The sequence below is a fragment of the Capra hircus genome, chromosome 25 (assembly GCF_001704415.2).
Source record: "Capra hircus breed San Clemente chromosome 25, ASM170441v1, whole genome shotgun sequence".
Taxonomy (NCBI): domain Eukaryota; kingdom Metazoa; phylum Chordata; class Mammalia; order Artiodactyla; family Bovidae; genus Capra; species Capra hircus.
In genome coordinates, this window is record NC_030832.1 from 34,521,344 (window position 1) to 34,542,226 (window position 20,883).

Sequence of the window (20,883 nt, forward strand, 5' to 3'; positions counted from 1 at the left end):
TTAGGAGTGAAAAGAATTTGAACTTAACATCTAGAGGACTTAGATCCCAAAGTTTCCAGGAGGGGGATTTGGGAATTATGATAGTAGCATGTCCATGTTCAGTGCATATGAAAGAGTCCAATTAAAAGAACTGTGAACTGACTGATATGACAATTGAGATTTTTTTTAATGTTTTCAAAAATATCTTTATTACCAGTGCTTTGAAACCCTGCTCCACCTGCCTTGCAGAGTAAATGTAACTTCCAACACAACTTGCAAGTTTCTTTTTTTTTTATTGATGGCAATCATATTGTTTTAATTAATTAGTTTATTTTAATTGGAGGCTAATGACTTTACAATATCGTAGTGGTTTTTGCCATACATTGGCGTGAATCAGCACATGTGTCCCCCATCCTGAACCCCCTTCCCACCTCCCTCCCCATCCCATCCCTCAGGTTGTCTCAGTGCACCAGCTTTGAGTGCCCTGTTTTGTGCATCAAGCTTGGACTGGTCATCTATTTCACATATGGTAATATACAGGTTTCAATGCTATTCTCTCAAATCATCCCACCCTCACCTTTTCCCGCAGAGTCCAAAAGTCTGTTCTTCATGTCCATGTCTCTTTTGCTGGGTCACCATGACCATCTTTCTAAACTCCATATATATATGTCAATATACTGTATTTTTTTTTCTTTTTAACTTATTTCACTCTATATAATAGGCTCTAGTTTCATCCACCTCATTAGAACTGAGTCAAATGTATTCTTTTTAGTAGCTAAGTAATATTCCATTGTGTATATGTACCACAGCATTCTTAACCATTTGCCTGCTGATGAACATCTAGGTTGCTTCCATGTCCTAGCTATTGTAAAAAGTGCTGCAACGGGGTACATGTGTCTCTTTCATTCTGGTTTCCTTGGTGTATATGCCCAATAGTGGGATTGCTGGGTCATATGGCAGTTCTATTTCTATTTTTTTAAGGAATCTCCACACTGTTCTCCATAGTGGCTGTACTAGTTTGCATTCCCAACAACAGTGTAAGAGGGTTCCATTTTCTCTACACCCTCTCCAGCATTTATTGTTTGCAGACTTTTTGATGGCAGCATTTCTGATCAGCGTGAGATGGTACTTCATTGTGGTTTTGATTTGCATTTCTCTGATAATGAGTGATGTTGAGCATCTTTTCATGTGTTTGCTAGCCATCTGTATGTCTTCTTTGGAGAAACGTGTGTTTAGTTCTTTGGCCCATTTTTTGATTTGGTCATTTATTTTGCTGGAATTGAGCTGCGTGAGCTGCTTATATATTTTTGAGATTAGTTATTTGTCAGTTGCTTCATTTGCTGTTATTTTCTCCCATTCGGAAGGCTGTCTTTTCACTTGCTTAAAGTTTCCTTCATTGTGCAAAAACTTTTAAGATTAATTAAGTCCCATTTGTTTATTTTTGCTTTTATTTCCATTATTCTGGGAAATGGGTCATAGAGGATCCTGCTGTGATTTATGTCAGATAATGTTTTGCCTTTGTTTTCCTCTATGAGTTTTATAGTTTCTGGTCTTACATTTAGATCTTTAATCCATTTTGAGTTTTTTTTTTTTTTAATGTGGTGTTAGAAAGTATTCTGAAGTGAAGTGAAGTGAATTCGCTCAGTCGTGTCCGACTCTTTGCAACCCCATGGACTATAGCCTACCAGGCTCCTCTGTGCCTGGGATTCTACAGGCAGGAATACTGGAGTGGGTTGCCATTTCCTTCTCCAGGAGATCTTCCCAACCCAAGGATCGAACCTGGGTCTCCCATATTGCAGGCAGACGCTTTACCATCTGAGCCACCAGGGAAGCTCAAGCATCATTCTTTTACAGGTGGTTGACTAGTTTTCTCAGCACCACTTGTTAGAGACATTGTCTTTTCTCCCTTGTATATTCTTGTGATGACAATCATAATATACTCTATGAAGTTAAGTGTTAGTCAGCCAGTCATGTTTGACTCTTTGTGACCCCATGGACTGTAGCCTCCCAGGCTCCTCTGTCTGTGGAATTCTGCATGCAAGATTTACTGTAGTGGCTTGCCATTTCCTTCTCCAGATCTTCCTGAATCAGGGATCAAACTTGGGTTTTCCACATTGTTGGAAGATTCTTTCCATCTGAACCACTAGGGAAGCCCTACTATAGTCTATAAATGTATCAAATTAACAGGTTGTACACCTTAAACTTCCACAGTGTTACATGTCTAATATAGTTAAATAAAAAAAAAAAGAAAAAAGCCTAGGATCTTTTTAAACGTGCTATCTTACTTTAGGGGAACTAAAATAACCTTGATGTGCAATGGAAGAAATCACAACATGTGAAATTCCTTAAATAAAATTTTATTGACTTCAAGTATGTTTGCCTTATGTTTCATGGAACTAAAAAAACAAAACTACGCTTAAAAATCTGTCTGTAGAACAAAGAGTTTTTGGACATGAGGCACTCACCTTGAAATTTGATGTAGTTTCGTTTTGTATTGTTTCTCCCAAGAAAAAAATGTGTGGTTCTAATCCCCAGTGCCTCAGAATGTGAATTTATCTAGCAATAGTCTTGTGGTGTAAGTGCCTGACAGTCAATTTTTTGGAGTGTAATGTAAGTGGCCAACATTAAGCTTTTGGTTGTCCAGCTAACCGTTTCAAAGACATCCATCTTTAGCATCAATAGCTATACAACCAGATAAGGAACCAGACCTCTCCATCCACGTAGCTCACCTTTTACAAAGCCCTGGGTGATCTATACCTGACCATTCACAAGACCCCAAATTTTCCCTCCTGTGATTTAGGTGCACTCTTATGTTTTAAATTCACCAATAAAAAGTGAACCCTAGGATACATAGACACCCCATCCCTGAGGCCAGTGAAGGCAGAATCTCAGATTCTCTTTTTCTCTCCTTAACATCTCTCTTTTTCTCATCTCTGTCTCTTTCTGTGTCTCAACATTTCCCTGTGTGGTCCCAGGCATGCTGCAAAGCCTTCATGACCCCTGAGTAATAAATCTTGTTTTATCAGACTTCTCTGCTGGTTGCTGCTGAGGTGCATCTTGCATTCATAATACGAACCACAAGGGTCCACTTAGTCACAGCGTTGGTTCTGACTGGAAAAATGTCTACTGGGGTTCCCCAGGAGCACCAGGTTCAGAGGGTAGCCAGGATTCCTATTTAACAGCATTACTCTCCATTGGCTGAGACTGACATATTTACAGAGGTAGTGAAGTTATATATTTTCCCTTAGGGGTAAAAAGATGATATCATTTTAAAAACTGGTTTAAAACTTTGGGGAGGTTATTTGCTAGGTTAAAGCAGTGCCTAAAAAAGAAAAAAAAATCACAAGAATGTCTTGCAAAATCTCAAGTCAACTGGTCTCGCCATACAGACACAACAAAATGAGAAGGGCTAAATAACTGGATGGTATTTTTTTATTTGAAGTTGATATGAAAAAAAAGGCTACACTAGATAAATTTCCCTGGGAAAAGTTTAGCTTCTATATTCCTATGTAAACATAAAGATCTGCTTGTCTTTTTGATAAATTATCCTAACCTGGTAAATTGTTTTTTTGTGTGCACTTTGCAGTTTATTTTAAAACTCTATAATGCAAATAAAAACAGTCGCCTGAATAATGAGAAGACTTCAAGGAGAAAATGGACAGACAGCTGAATAAAATAAACAATTTCCTCAAGCAATAATGCACATTTCACCTTCTGTTCTCATACTGGATGAAATAAGAATTCCAGGTCTTTGTGAATAACTTAAAATTTCTTCCTTTAGATTCTAAACAAGCCTCCACAAGGTAAGACTAATAGTAAACAGTGGCAACCAGGTTTCACAATTGTGTGACATTTTTTATTGTGTAAGACATTTAACCATATTGAAATAACTCAAAATTACATTCCAGTTCTAGTTTTACCACTAAAACTAAAAATGTGTGATCTCAGGGAAATGAATGAAATGTTCTCAGCTTTAGTATCTTCAAATATAATATGAGGATTCCTGTGCTTGTTACCATAAATATTAGATGTGATCCATTAAGCTGTGGTTACGTGATCAGAATCCACTGTGGGAGTTTTGAGCAGTGAAGGAATATAATCAGAATAAGATGAAAGAGAATCATATGGGTTAATAACAAGTTGTTATAGGCCAGAATAGAAGTGAGCATATCCGGCAGGAGGCTGCTGCAGTGGCCAGGAAGGAAATGGGGGAGAGAAGATTAAATTTGTAATACATTTTGAAAGTAGAGACAGCAGAATTTCTTTAAGGTATGAATATGTCATAGAAGACCAGTAGAAGAGTGAAGAAGACTATAAGCTTTATTGTCTGAGCATTGGCATTGAAGGTGGTATGTTGAGTGAGATGGGAAACAACTTTTATATTGTGAAACATTCTTAATTTTGTTTTATAAATACTAAATCGTTATCCAAATTCAAATGTCCAAAACTGGAGGCATTGCATATATAAACATTAAAATTAGAGTAGGAATAGGGGCTTGAGACAAAATTGGAATTGCTTCAGTATTCATTGACAGGAAAATGTGGAAGCCTCAGTGAGTTCTAAGACAGCCCAGGGGAACTTATATTCATAGCTCCATTACTCTTACTGAATATGGACATTCGTTTAAGTTTGTCTCAAGTATTACACCTTTGTAAGTTTATAAATGGTTTACATATTCATGGAATTCCCTTCTCATCTTCCCTTAGGATTCTGTCAATATGCTTATAATGTCACTTTTTACATTTGTCTGGGCTTCCTAGGTGACATTAGTGGTAAAGAATTCCCCTGCCAATTCAGGAGATGCAGAGACATGAGTTCGATTCTTGGGGCAGGAAGTTCTCAAGGAGTAGGAAATGACACCCCACTCCAATATTCTTGCCTGGAAAAATACCATGAGCAGGGGAGCCTGGCAGGCTGCAGTCCATGGGGATGCAAAGAGTCAGACATGACTGAGCACATACAAACACTGATCTGGAATTGTTTGATCATTTACCCTGTGTTCAACTTGGTTAACACAATGTCTATGATACACTGGGATCATATAGATACTCCATACTACTGATTTTAAATGAATGGATACATAAAAGATGCAATTTACACTGAATTTAAAAGTTTTCCCCTTTGTGTTGTAGGTAAACTGCTTCTAATATATGAACTGATCTCTTAGACAGATTTGATGAAATCAAGGAACAATATAACAGAATTTGTCCTCTTGGGGCTGACTGAATATGTCCAGGGTCAGAAAATACTATTTGTCGTCTACTTGCTCATCTACATTGTGATCATTGTGGGCAACCTACTCATTGTCCTGACTGTGGTGTTCAGTTCAACTCTGAATTCCCCTATGTGCTTCTTTCATGGCTACTTATCATTTATGCTGCTGCTGCTGCTGCTAAGTTGCTTCAGTCATGTCCGACTCTGTGCGACCCCATAGACGGCAGCCCACCATGCTCCCCCAACCCTGGGATTCTCCAGGCAAGAATATTGGAGTGGGTTGCCATTTCCTTCTCCAATGCATGAAAGTGAAGAGTGAAATTGAAGTCGCTCAGTGGTGTCTGACTCTTAGCGACCCTATGGACTGCAGCCTACCAGGCTCCTCCGACCATGGGATTTTCCAGGCAAGAGTATTGGAGTGGTGTGCCATTGCCTTCTCCCACTTATCATTTATAGATGATGTTTATTCTACTACTGTCACCCCAAAAATGATTATAAACTTACTTTATGAGAAGAAAACCATTTCCTTCCAAGCTTGCATGACCCAGCTTTTTATAGAGCACTTATTTGGTGGTATGGAGGTTTTATTCCTGGTAGTTATGGCCTATGACCACTCTGTGGCCATCTGCAAACACTTGCATTATTTGACCATCATGAATCAGCAAGTGTGTGTTATGCTTCTTCTCCTGGCCTGGGTTGGTGGGTTTTTACATGCTGTACTTCAACTTCTTTTTGTTTACAGCCTTCCCTTCTGTGGCCCCAATGTCATTTACCATTTCACCTGTGACATGTAACCCTTGTTGAAACTTGCCTGCACTGACATTATTGGCCTCACAGTAGTTGCCAATGATGGGGTGATCTGTGTGGTCATCTTCATGCTCTTACTCATCTCCTATGGGGTCATTCTGCACTCCCTGAAGAATCTTAGTCAGGAAGGGAGGCACAAAGCCTTGTCCACCTGTGGTTTCCACATCACTGTGGTGGTCCTCTTCTTTGTGCCCTGCATTTTTCTGTATGTTAGACCTCCTTCCACTTTACCCGTTGATAAATCTTTGACTGTATTCTGTACCATTATCACTTCTATGCTGAACCCTCTAATCTATACTCTGATAAATGGAGAGATAAAAAATGCATGAAAAAGCAGTGGATCAGAAAAAGAAAATGAGGCAGTGGAATATGTATCACCTATTTTCAGTGAAAAATTGCTGTTTCCACATAAGATATATATGCTTATTTAACTATAGTAAATCTCCCTCAGATTTAATGAAGTGGGCAGATTAAAAACATTTATTATATGAATACTTTCAATGATCAAAATTTACTTTAAGTTTTTCATATTTTATAAGTATATATACATATTTAGAAAACTTTTGCAATTTCTTAAGAAAATATACAGAGCTTTTAGGTGTAAAATTATCTCTGTTAGACTATATATGTATGTTCTATGTAATGACTTATCCTATAGTTAATACTATGAAAGTGCAGGGCTTTTCACGTTTCTATCTTAAATAATTCATTTTTTCAGAGTTAATATGACTCATTATAGATTTCAGAAAAAGAAAATATGAAATAAGAAGTAGAAAATTGATTCACTCCTCCTTAAACAGAGATAGCCAATATTAATGTTTAAAGTTGTAGCTTAGTTTTGTATCTATCAGATATTTTACCACATTATTTTGTTCATACTGCTTAACATATTAATGTAGAAGAATAGTGATTTTTCAGAGTTACAGTATTAATCATAAGGATACTATGTGACAATAATATGTGTGAACAAGGTAGACATGAATAAAATAACTAAATTGTACTTTTTTTCCCAAATGGGAAGCCATATTATCTCAAGTTTTCCAGCTTTGTTAGTGTTATATTTTCATAAAGATAGTAACTTCTTCTTCCAGGTAGTTTAGAACATCTGAATGGACCTCTGCTATTTTTTCAGTATCCCCTTACTCTTGTTCATTTACAGTGTTTCATATCCTTCTATAGAGACCAGTCTCTGCCTTTCATGAGTAAATTTAGTGTAATTCATAATCCATGCACTTCATATACATACTACAGAACTTGAGCATTATCCTTGTTAAAAAAAAGACACTGCATGTATGCCATTCTCATCTGTTTTATTGGTGAAATACAGATTATTAGGTAATAAAGAGGCTAGAATATATTGTTTTATTGGGCAGAGACATCATTCATAAAATCCTCTCTCTGTCTCTGTGTCTGAATTAGGCTTGAAACTAAGTATTATCTGTCCTTAATGTGGTTGGAAACATGTGGTCAAAGAAATATTATCTTGCTTCCCTTATTTAGTTGGATTCATGAGGGGCATAAGACTATGTGACAAAGCATGCTTTTTTACTAGTAAATCACAAAATTTCCTTATAAAATGAGGAAATTTTATCTCTTTAATACCTCAAGATTTCTTGTTGTTCAGGTGCAAAATTGTCTCTGATTCTTTGCAACCCCATGGACTGAAGAACTCTAAACTTCTCTGTCCTTCACTATCTCCCAGAGTTTGCTCAACCTCATGTCTGTTGAATTAATGATTCCAACCAAATATCTCATCTTCTGGCACCCCCTTCTTCTCCTGCCCTCAATCTTTCCTAACATCAGGGAATTTTCCAAAGAGTTGGCTCTTTGCATCAGGTGGCCAAAGTATTGGTGCTTCAGTTTCAGCATCAATCCTTCCAATGAGTATTCAGGGTTACTTTCCTTTAGGATGGACTGGTTGGATCTCCTGGCAGTCCAAGGGATTCTAAAGAGTCTTCTCTAACACCACAGTTCAAAAGCATCAGTTCTCCAGTGTTTAGCTTTCTTTATAGTCCAACTCTCACATCCATACATGACTACTGGAAAAACCATAACTTTGACTAGATGGAAATTTGTTGGCAAAGTAATGTCTCTGCTTTTTAATATGCTGTCTAGGTTGGTCATAACTTTTCTTCCAAAGAGTAAGCGTCTTTTAATTTCATGGCTGCAGTCACCATCTGCAGACCCCACCAAAAAAGTCTGTGACTATTTCTATTGTTTCCTCAACTATTTGCCATGAATCGACGGGACCAGAAGCCATGATCTTAGGTTTTTGAATGTTAAGTTTTAAGCCAACTTTTTCACTCACATCTTTCACTTTCATTAAGAGGCTCTTTAGTTTCTCTTCGCTTTCTGTCATAAGGGTAGTGTCATCTGCATATCTGAGGTTATTGATATTTCTCCAGGCAATCTTGGTTCCACTCTCAAAATTCTTATCCAGCACCACAATTTGAAAGCATAAATTCTTTAGTGTTCAGCCTTCTTTATGGTCTAACTGTCACATCCGTATGTAACTACTGGAAAAAAAACAACAACAACATAGCTTTCACTATAATGAGTTTGTCAGCAAAAAGATGTTTCTGCTTTTTAATATGCAGTCTATGTATGTTATAGCTTTCTTCCAAGGAGCAAGCATCTTTTAATTTTAGGGCTGCAGTCACAGACCACAGTGATTTTGGAACCCAAGAAAATAAACTATCCCTGTTTCCATTGTTACCCCATCTATTTGCCTTGAAGTGATGGGACCGGATGCCATGATGTTAATATTTTGAATGTTGAGTTTTAAGCCAACTTTCTCATTCTCCTCTTTCACCTTTACCAAGAGGTGTTTTAGTTCCTCTTCACTTTCTGCCATCATTTCAAAGTCTTCTCAAGCACAATAAAAGTGAAAGTGAAAAGTGAAGTCACTCACTCTTGTCCAACTCTTTGCAACCCCGTGAACTGTAGTGCACCAGGCTCCTCCATCCATGGGATTCTCCAGACAGGAATACTGGAGTGGGCTGCCATTTCCTTCTCCAGGGATCTTTCCGACCCAGGGATCGAACCCAGGTCTCCCGCATTGCGGGCAGATGCCTTAACCTCTGAGCCACCAGGGAAGTAAAGCACAATACGACTCACCAAATAACATCAAACATTTGCATTTATCAAAATTTATTAACTTCTCCACTTTTGGTTATTTTATAAAATTAAAGTTTGAATCTCCTTCCAAATTTCCAAGTTAATCCTTTATAATGTGTTGTTATTTGGAAGGTAGAGCCCTCAAAGTTGGGATTAATGACCTTATGAATGACATCCTATAGTCAACTGATGCTTCTGCCATGTGAAGACCCATCAACTGTAAAACAGACCCTCATCATAAATGGAACCTATGGACAACTCTGCCTTGGACTTAAGAATATCTATAACTGTGAAAAACAAATCCTTAATTTTTAAGCCACCTCACTATCCTTCGGTTCGGTTCAGTAGCTCAGTCGTGTCCAACTCTTTGAAACCCCATGAACCACAGCACGCAAAGCCTCCCTGTCCATCACCAACTCTCAGAGTTCACTCAGACTCACGTCCATCGAGTCAGTGATGCCATCCAGCCATCTCATCCTCTGTCGTCCCCTTCTCCTTCTGCCCCCAATCCTTCCCAGCATCAAAGTCTTTTCCAATGAGTCAACTCTCTGCATGAGGTGGCCAAAGTATGGGAGTTTCAGCTTTAGCATCATTTCCTCCGAAGAAATCTCAGGGGTGATCTCCTTCAGAATGGACTGGTTGGATCTTCTTGCAGTCCAAGGACTCTCAAGAGTCTTCTCCAACACCACAGTTCAAAAGCATCAATTCTTCAGCGCTCAGCTTTCTTCACAGTCCAACTCTCACATCCATACATGACCACTGGAAAAACCATAGCCTTGACTAGTCGGACCTTTGTTGGCAAAGTAATGTCTCTGCTTTTCAATATGCTATCTAAGTTGGTCATAACTTTTCTTCCAAAGAGTAAGCATTTTTTAACTTCATGTCTGCAATCACCACCTGCAGTGATTTTGGAGCCCCCCAAAATAAAGTCTGACACTGTTTCCACTGTTTTCCCATCTATTTCCCATGAAGTGATGGGACCAGATGGGGTGATCTCCTCTTTCATTTTCATCAAGAGACTTTTGAGTTCCTCTTCACTTTTTGCCATAAGGGTGGTGTCATCTACCTATCTGAGGTTAGTGATATTTCTCCTGGCAATCTTGACTCCAGCTTGTGCTTCTTTCAGCCCAGCGTTTCTCATGATGTCCTCTGCATAAATAAGCAGGGTGACAATATACAGCCTTGACATACTCCTTTTCCTATTTGGAACCAGTCTGTTGTTCCGTGTCCAGTTCTAATTGTTGCTTCCTGACCTGCATATGAGTTTCTCAAGAGGCAGGTCAGGTGGTCTGGTATTCCCATCTCTTTGAGAATTTTCCACAGTTTAATGTGATCCACACAGTCAAGAGAAGACTCTACACATGGACATCACCAGATGGTCAACACCGAAATTAGATTGATTATATTCTTTGCAACCAAAGATGGAGAAGCTCTATACAGTCAACAAAAATAAGACCAGTAGCTGACTGGCTCAGGTCATGAACTCCTTATTGCCAAACTCAGACTGAAATTGAAGAAAGTAGGGAAAACCACTGGACCATTCAGGTATGACCTAAATCAAATCCCACTATCCTTAGAATTCTGTAATAGCAGCCTAAACAGAGCAAGACCAAAATTTAGTTAATTATTAAATTTTTATAGTATTTTTCAAGTCATGAGATAAGAAACTTTGTTAATTGTCTATGTTCATTGTTCTATGCTCCATGAAATCAGGGGAATTAATTGTATTTGCATTCTCTGTTCCTAGAAACAATGAAAGTACATTTAGAATGTCATTTACATATTTACTGTGAAGAAGATGGCATGTTTTAATATTTTGTTTTCCAATCTGGGAAAATATGTGCATTATGAAGAATTGATTGATGACTCAATAAAAATTTGTCATCATCTCTGTAGAGTATACATAAACCTCACTTTTTGTCTTCTTGTAGAAAAAGAAGATTCTCTTATTTTCATTTTATTCACATTTTGTATGAGCTGCTCAGAGAGTGTTTGGTGTCTTTTGCTGACATGTTTTACAGCTTAGTCCTCAAAGTCACAAGTATATACCTGTATCCAAATGTGCATAGGTCTGTATCCAATAATACATAAGTTTATGTCCCACCACACACTCAGATCTATATCTAACCTCATGTGAATCTGTGTGACCACCTGGGGGGACTCCCTAGTGGCTTAGACAGTAAAGAATTCACTTGCAATGCTGAAGACCTGGTTTCAGTCCCTGAGTCAAGAGGATCCCCTGGAGAAGTGAATGGCAACCCACTTCAATATTCTTGCCTGGAGAATCCCATGGACAGAGGAGTCTGGTGGGCTACAGTCCAGGGGGTTGCCAAGAGTCAGACACAACTAAGTGACTAACATTTTCACTTTTCACATACAGATGCACTTGCACAATTTAGTGGAAAGTCTTAGTGAATTTAATTAAGCAAAAGTCAACCCTGGACACACTCCATTTCTAAGACTCAGAGATAAATGGGGTTTTGAAATCATAAAAGTCTTCTTTGTCTCTGTTGAAAAAAAATAGATTATTTTCTTTTAAGAGCTGATATAAAAGTTTCAGGAGATCCTTTGTCAGGTTGAAAGCATTGCATTAAAAAAATGGCAAGGAGAAAACAGAATTTTTCTCAAAATCCAAAGTCAACTAGTCTGGCTGTACTGATATGACAAAGTGAGAATGGCTAAACAATTCAATAGTATTTTTCTATTTTGAAGTTAAAAAGAAATTACCAGAGACAACATTTCCTGGAAAATATCTTGTTACTATCTTTACATATAAATATAAGATTCATGTTAATTTCTGCTAAATGTACACGGTGGGATTTCTTTAAAGCAATCTATAGTGCAGATCCGGAGATGGCAAAGGCACCCCATTCCAGTACTCTTGCCTGGAAAATCCCATGGACAGAGGAGCCTGGTAGGCTGCAGTCCATGGGTTCGCTAAGAGTTGGACACGACTGAATGACTTCACTTTCACTCTTCACTTTCATGCATTGGAGAAGGAAATGGCAACCCACTCCAGTGTTCTTGCCTGGAGAATCCCAGGGTTGGGGGAGCCTGGTGGGCTGCCATCTGTGAGGTCACACAGAGTTGGACACAACTGAAGTGCCTTAGCAGCTTAGCATAGTGCAGATCACATTGTTCTAAATAAACAGAAGAATCCATGAAAGAAAAGAAGAGGCAGCTAAATTAAATCAAATATACCTTCAGACAATATTGCAACCTTTTGGCCTCCATCACATATTGGATAAGGAAAACAAAATCAGGCATTTATAAGTGATTTTAAAACTTTCCTTCTGATTGTGAACACGTTTCCCCCAATGTAAGACTAATATTAAATGGTGGGAATTATGATTCACGATTATGGACTTTATTTTGGAATAAATTAAATCATTTTGAAACACATCAAATTTAGGTTCCAATTCTATTACTATCACTTAAAAATTTGGGCCCTTGGAAAATTATAAGCTATTCTTAGATAAAGCTTCTTCAACTGGAAAAAAGGTAAAGGTGATTACAGTACTTGTTACTATAAATATTAATTGGTATGTATTAAATTATGATAGCATGGTTGGAATAAGTGTTTTGAGTTGTTTAGTGGTAATCAGAACAAGAGTTAAAGAGTATAATTTGAGCTGTTTCTGGAGAATAAATTGCTGGCGTCCAAAAGAAAGTTGAGAGACTTGGCAGGAAATTACTTCCCTGGGCCAGGAAGGAAATGATCAAAACTATGTTATATACTTTGAAAGTAGAGACGACAGTATTCCATACAAGTGTATGCATACTCAATCATTTCAGTCATGTTTGACTCTTTACAACCCTATGGACTATAGCCTGCCAGGCTCTTCTGCTTATAAGATTCTCCAGGCAAGAATACTAAAGTGGGTAGACATATACTCTTCCAGGGGATCTTCCTGACCCAGGAGTTGAACTTGCATCTCCTGTGTTTTGCATTGAAGATGGATTTTTTACTGTTGAGCCAACTGAGGAAACCCAGTATTCCATAGCTATCAGGAAATAATATGATAGAAAAAAGGGAGTGAATAACAAGATGTGTTTCATTTATTTATTAATTATTATTATTTTTTTTGGTGAGCAATTACATTGAAGATGGTGCAATTTAAAATATGGGGAACACCTTTTATATTATGGAAAATTTTATTTTTTTGTTATATGTGCTAAACTGATATCCAACTATAGATGTCTAAAAGTGGAAGTGTTTTATATGTTAAAGTGAGGGTAGAGATAAAGTCTACAAAATTGAACTGATTCGCTATTCATTGATCAGGAGAAGGAGGAATCTTTTCCTTGACACTCTAAGAAAGAAATTCCAGGTCATTCTGAGACAATACAGGGCAGTGACCTTCTATTCATAGTTTGATTTACTAACAGGGAGTATGTTAGTTTAAGTGGATCTAAAGTGTTGCACTATTATGACATTATAAATGATATGTATTTTCCTGGAATTTCCATCCTATTTTATCCTGTACTCTCATTTTTTCTTTAAAGTTCAGCTAAATCATTGCTTCTTCTGGAAAGCCTTCTCTTATTCTAGTTTGATTAATATATTCCTACTCTGTGATATTTAGCATTATGTGAATATCCTTCTCATGGCACCTATTAGTTGGTCTGGAATTTTCTGATCCTTCATTTTGTGTGATATCACTGAGGGAAGGGAGCTATGACTTTTGCAACTTGGGTATATTTCTATGAACTACTGGACAAAAATGGATTCTGTCTGCACATTTTTTAATTGAATGGACAAATAGAAAGCTTATGGTGAATTTAAATGTGTCCTCCTTGTTTTCTAGGTAAGCTGCTTCTAATATGTGAGGTCAGCTACTGTCCAGACTAGATGGAACCAAGGAACAATGTAAATTATTTTACCTCCCGGGACTCACACGGAACCCAAAGGAGCAGAAAGTCCTTTTCTGTTATATTCTTGCTCTTCTACATTTTGATTGTGGTGGACATCCTGTTCATTATTTTGATATGATGGTCAGTAGGACACTGAATTCGCTGATGTACTTTTCCCTTACTTTCTTATTAATTATGGATGTAGATTATTCATCTCCTTTTGTGCCCAGATTAATTTCAGACTAATTATTTTGGGAAAATACCATATCCTTTGAATCATGCATGACCCAGCTGTTCATAGAGCACTTTTTTGGTTTATCAGAGGTCTTCCTTCTGTTAGCAATGGCCTATGACTGCTTTGTGGCCCTCTGTAAGCCTTGCATTACTTGATGATCATGAGGCAAAGGGTGTGTGTTATGCTTCTGGTGGTGTCCTGTGTTGGAGACATTTCCACTCAATTATTCAAATTAGCACTATTTTTTGGCTCCCATTCTGTTGCCCCAGTATCATTGATCACTTTACGTGTGATAGGCACCCCTTATTGAAACTGGTCTGTACTGACACCTGTGTCATTGGCATCTTAGTTGTGGCTCTTTACTCAGATATCGGATACCACAAATATTTATCAAATGCTGATTGTTCAGAATGTCTTCAAATGTATTTTTCAGAATTAGGGGAGTGTGGATTTGGTACAAGCTCATGGGTAGCAGTTTTTATATTTCACTTATCTACTTTATTTATGGGCTTCTCTAGTGGCTCAGAGGTTAAAGTATCTGCCTGCAAGTTGGGAGACCCGGGTTCAATTCCTGGGTCGGGAAGATTCCCTGGAGAAGGAAATGGTAACCCACTCCAGTATTCTTGCCTGGAGAATCCCATGGACGGAGGAGCCTTGTAGGTTACAGTCCACAGGGTCGCAAAGAGTCGGACATGACTGAGCGACTTCACTTTCACTTTATTTATAAATATTCAAGTTAATTGAATTTGGGTATCTATTCAAGTGTTTAAATTGATCTATATTCCTTTTACATGAATTGCTTATTAGTGAATTTTTCATATTTTATTTGATTGCTGATATTTTCCATATTGATTTTATGACAATTACATATTATAGAAATTATCCCATTTATCATCTATGTAGAATTATTGAATTTCCAGATTGTGATTTGTTTTTGATGTACTTATTCAGTGCAGAATATTTGGTCACATAGAAATACTTTTACATTTACATAGGTAAATCTTATCAGTATTTCCCTTGGAACTACACCTTGCTTAGAATTTTCCTATTTTGATGATGCTACAATATTGTTCCTTATTCTCCAACATTTTTTCTTTGTTTTTGCTATTTCGTATCTTTTAAAATCATCTGTATTTTGTTGTAAGAAGTAAAGTAGACATTGAATGTGTGCTCAGTGGTTCACTGAGCACTTTTCATTTTAGACTTTTTGCAATCTCATGGACCGTACCCAGCCAAGATCCTCTGTCCATGGAATTCTCCAGACAAGAATACTAGAGTGGATTGCCACTTCCTACTCCAGGAGATCTTCCCAGACTAGAGGTCAAACTTGAACCTGAATCTTCTGTGTCTCCGCATTGGCAGGTGGACTCTTTAACACTGAGCCACCTGGGAAGCCCCCTGGGTGGGTACTACTTTTTTTTTTTTTTTGCTTCTTTTGAATCTTTTATTTTATATTGGGGTACAAGAAATTAACAGTGTTGTGATAGTTTCAGCTGAATAGCCAAGATACTCAGCCATACATATACATGTATTATATTTTAACTATTTTTTTCTAGATGACCATTTTTGTACATGCATAATTATTTTTGTCCATGCTTTGATATTCTCGTTTTATATTCCAAAAGATAGCATGTAGTTGAATCCAATTTAGGCCTCTATTATCATCCATTGATCCCTTTATTCTTGTGCCATGTATCATATGATGTAATTTCATTTAATTTAAGATACATTTTGTTACATGATAGGCCTATGACTCCTTCATTATTATTCCTTATCAAAGTGATGTCTACTCTTACATATTTATATTTTACAATTAAAATTCAATAAGCCAATCTAAGAAAAACTAAATTTAGTTAGTATTGTCCATGAGATTTGCTTTAAAAAAATTATATCTTTTCTTGGAGAACTGAGAATTCTTATCCACAAACTGGATATGTCTTTCTACTTGTTTTCTATTATGTTCATACAGATCTAGTATGTTTCTTTGTGAATTTAGGTTTTCTTGCTGATATTATAAATAGCAGCTTTAATGATATTTTTGGAGTGTCTATTATTTCAATCAGGAACTTTTTTGTTTTCCATTTTTACAGAGTATTATTATATAATTTTCACAATGCATTGTTTGTCCTTTGAATTTACTTCCTGCAATTTTTTACCAAATGCATTCAGTTCTGTAGTGACTGCCACTATCAACAGTCACAATTTGGGGATACACACTTTTAAAGTTTTCTGTGGAACAGACTGAAGGTAATAGGGCTTAATCACACACTGCACACTGAGACTGTAACTGTTCTGTGGAAAGATGGCACACAAACAGTTTATGTTTTCTAAAAGTCCTACTTTACGTCTAACTTTGTTATTAGTCTTCACAGTCCTGTGTGCTGTCACTTCTATTTTACAAATTTTAGACAAAAACAGACTCAGGTAACTTGTCCAAGGTGCTCCTAGTGTAACCAGGATTTAAATGTTCAGTCCATTTGATTTTAACCACTCTGTATACTGCCTCAAATCAGACATGAGTCAGCCCTAGCACTGAAGAGTGTGTGTGGACATCTCTGCATACTCAACCTGACCTCATCCCCAACCTTTCTCTTGCTCTGAAGGGTCCTCTTTCCTTCTCCCTGCATTTTCAGATCTTCAAGGAAAATCTTTCTATCCTTTTCCTGAGTTCTAATCCTTGTTCCTCTATCCTACTCCCTGCCTCAAAATGCTCTATTCTCCCTATTTTCAAAGTATATGAAGTCCTCACTGTGGCAACTTTTCTCTAACTTGTCATCATGCCTTGATTCAGGCAGACCACTCTCTTTAAACACAGATAGATTCTTCAACTTGTGTCAGCTCAGACTGTTTCCAAACACTGCAGCTGCACCCCCTCATTCCCACAGGTCCTCTTCTCAAGTCCATACGGCATCTAGGTAGGTGACAAATCCCTGTTCCATTTAATACAATATGGCTTTCTTGTTCTTCCCCATTTGGGCTGAAACATACCAACTCCATTCTTTAGCCTAAACAACCAGTACTATATTAAACCCGGAACCCGGGCCCCATTAACTTTCACATTCAGGGTGATTGCAAGATATATTTAATTCTACAGTTTTACATAGAATGCTAAGAGCACTTTTCATATGTTACAGAACTTGAAACATATGGACTTTCTATTAATATTCATACCATAGCAAAGCCAAATCTAATTTCTAAATAGATGCATTACAATTTGTTTACAGAGTTTAAAGGCTTAATGGCAATAAGGAGGGGAGGAAGAAGTGAAAGTTTATTTTACACAATTGACTGGGAAGAGTAAGTACAATTTAATGGGGCCTCATGCACCCTGAAGGAGGCGGTGCCCGATGTGCAGGGGTGATCGCTATGTCCAGGTAGTCTCCCATCTGGAAATTCTGTGACTATAGGGTCATGGAGTCATCAGTCCCCTGTCTCCCAGACATGGTGCTGCCAATTTTCTTTACTCGATAGCCAGGACTTTTAAGATCTGTAAAGACAACTGCAAAATTGAAGGGTGTGCCTTTTAATCTGGCTTCTGGGTAGACTCCTTTTACCAAACTAGTCAATTATTTAAAGGTTGCATCCATCCAAGTGTAGATTTGCAGCTTGCAGAAGGCACGTTTCTGCAGGAGAACTCATCCATGTGGTGGTGGTGGCCATTGTCCTTGGTGAAGCCGCGCAGGAGCAGCGGGCAGGTCTGGATTGATGGCTTCTCTGGCTCTGTCTTAATTCCCTCCCGGGTAACCGCAACTCCACCACCATCCTCCTTCTCCGGCCGCGAGACACTCACTCTGGCCTCCGACCCCAGCAGCGAGCACAAGAACCCCACCGTCTTTATTCTTGACACTGGGAATTTGTTCTAATTTTTCTTAGTCTGTTTTGCTAGGGTGTAATCAGTTTTATTAAATTTTCAAATAACTAACTCTTGGTCTTATGTATTTTCTCAGTTTTTCAATTACTTTTACTTCTGTGACTTCTGTTTTCTATTTATTATTTCCATTCTACAAGGGTCTCTGGATTTATTTTGCTTTTTGTCTTCTAGTTTCTTAAGATAATAGTTCCCCCAGAGGACAGGGATCTGTAAGTCATGTTCTACATAGTGATTATCTTCGTGGCATCTCTGGAAGTAAAGAGTCAACTCTCAAAATTATGAGGAAGGTACAAAAGATTTAATTAGAGAAGAATCAACATTTGAGATGAACCAGCTGAATGCAGTTAGATGTAGCACTCAATATGCCGAAAAATTTGAAAAACTCAGCAGGGGCCACGGGACTGGAAAAGGTCTGTTTTCATTCCAATCCCAAAGAAAGGCAATGCCAAAGAATGCTCAAACTACCACACAATTGCACTCATCTCACACGCTAGTAAAGTAATGCTCAAAATTCTCCAAGCCAGGCTTCAGGAATACGTGAACCGTGAACTTCCTGATGTACCAGCTGGTTTTAGAAAAGGCAGAGGAACCAGAGATCAAATTGCCAACATCCGCTAGATCATGGAAAAATCAAGAGAGTTCCAGAAAAACATCTATTTCTGCTTTATTGACTATGCCAAATCCTTTGACTGTGTGGATCACAATAAACTGTGGAAAATTCTGAGACAGGTAGGAATATCAGACCGCCTGACCTGCCTCTTGAGAAATCTGTATGCAGGTCAAGAAGCAATAGTTTGAACTGGACATGGAACGAAAGACTGGTTCCAAATAGGAAAAGGAGGACGTCAAGGCTGTATATTATCACCCTGCTTATTTAACTTCTATGCAGAGGACATCATGAGAAATGCTGGACTGGAAGAAACACAAGCTGGAATCAAGATTTCCAGGAGAAATATCAATAACCTCAGATATGCAGATGACACCACCCTTATGGCAGAAAGTGAAGAGGAACTAAAAAGCTTCTTGATGAAAGTAAAAGAGGAGAGTGAAAAAGTTGGCTTAAATCTCAACATTCAGAAAACGAAGATCATGACATCCAGTCCCGTCACTTCATGGGAAATATATGGAGAAACAGTGGAAACAGTGGCAGACTTTATTTGGGGGGGGCTCCAAAATCACTGCAGATGGTGACTGCAGCCATGAAATTAAAAGACACTTACTCCTTGGAAGAAAAGTTATGACCAACCTAGATAGCATATTCAAAAGCAGAGACATTACTTTGCCGACTAAAGTTCGTCTAGTCAAGGCTATGGCTTTTCCAGTGGTCATGTATAGATGCAAGAGTTGGAGTGTGAAGAAAGCTGAGCGCTGAAGAATTGATGCTTTTGAGCTGTGGTGTTGGAGAAGACTCTTGAGAGTCCCTTGGACTGCAAGGAGATCCAACCAGTCCACTCAGATCAGCCCTGGGATTTCTTTGGAAGGAATGATGCTAAAGCTGAAACTCCAGTACTTTGGCCACCTCATGCAAAGAGTTGACTCATTGGAAAAGACTCTGATGCTCGGAGGGATTGGGGTCAGGAGGAGAAGGCGACAACAGAGGATGAGATGGCTGGATGGCATCACTGACTCGATGGACATGAATCTGAGTGAACTCCGGGAGTTGGTGATGGACAGGGAGGCCTGGCGTGCTGAGATTCATGGGGTCGCAAAGAGTCGGACATGACTGAGCAACTGAACTGAACTGAACTTTCTTTTCTACATTTTGACAGTCGTGGGCAACCTTCTCATTATTGTGACTATACCTGTCAGTAAGACCCTGAACTCACCGCTGTATCTTTTTCTTGCCAGCTTATTATTTATGGATGCCGCTTATTCCTCTTGTATAACCCTCAGGCTGATTTCAGACTTACTCTTTGGGGAAAATATCATAACCTTTGAATCTTGTATGACTCAGATGTTTATAGATAATTTCTGCTGGTCATGGCCTACGACAGCTATCAGACAGGCTATCTGAAAGCCTTTGAATTATTTGGTGATCATGAGGCAGAGGGTGTGTGTTGTGATGCTGGTGGTGTCCTGCGTTGGAGGTTTTCTGCACTCAGTAATTCAACTTAGTAATGTTTATGAGCTCCCATTCTGTGGCCCCAATGTCATTGATCACTTTATGCGTGACATGTACCCCTTATTGAAACTCGTCTGTACTGACACCTATGTCATTGGCATCATAGTGCTGGCCAATGGAGGTCTGATCTGCTTTATCATCTTTCTGCTCTTACTTGTCCTCTATGGAGTCATCCTGCACTCTGAAGAACCTGAGTCAAGAAGGGAGGCGGAAAGCCCTCCAGACCTGTGGTTCTCACATCACTGTGGTTGTCTGCTTTGTTCCCTGTATTTTCATATATTTAAGACCAGTGACAACCTTCCCAATTGACAAATCATTGAGTGTGTTCTATACAGTCATAACCCCCATGCTGAATCCATGAATCTACAGTCTAAGAAATTCTGAGATGACTAATGCTATGAAGAATCTCTGGAGAAAAATAGCAGATCAAATCAAATTAGTTCATTACCCATAATGAATTCAGTAACTTAGCAAGAGGGCCAATCCTCCAGAAAGTAAAAGTCTTCATAAATCTGATTAAATTTTTCCTCTTATCTCAAGGAATTAAGTTAATTATAAATAAGGAATGAACTACACATTCATGCTTTCATTGGCAATTTCTTTGCTCATATGTAAACTGTATAACATCTTGTGTACCACTGGGTCTAAATAGGTGGGACATTTAAAATAGAAAGCTGTTTCCA

At 38.2% G+C, this 20,883-nt stretch overlaps 1 protein-coding gene and 3 pseudogenes across 1 annotated transcript in view; 3 read left to right on the forward strand and 1 right to left on the reverse strand.

The window, feature by feature from the left end:
- The window catches only part of LOC102181832 (NADPH--cytochrome P450 reductase), a gene marked incomplete in the record, with an annotated part of 1,163,480 nt that overhangs the window by 547,973 nt on the left and 594,624 nt on the right, over positions 1 to 20,883 (forward strand).
- On the forward strand, positions 5,157 to 6,330 carry LOC102185734 (annotated as a pseudogene).
- On the forward strand, positions 13,971 to 20,654 carry LOC102191515 (annotated as a pseudogene).
- LOC102191229 lies at positions 17,516 to 18,207 on the reverse strand (annotated as a pseudogene).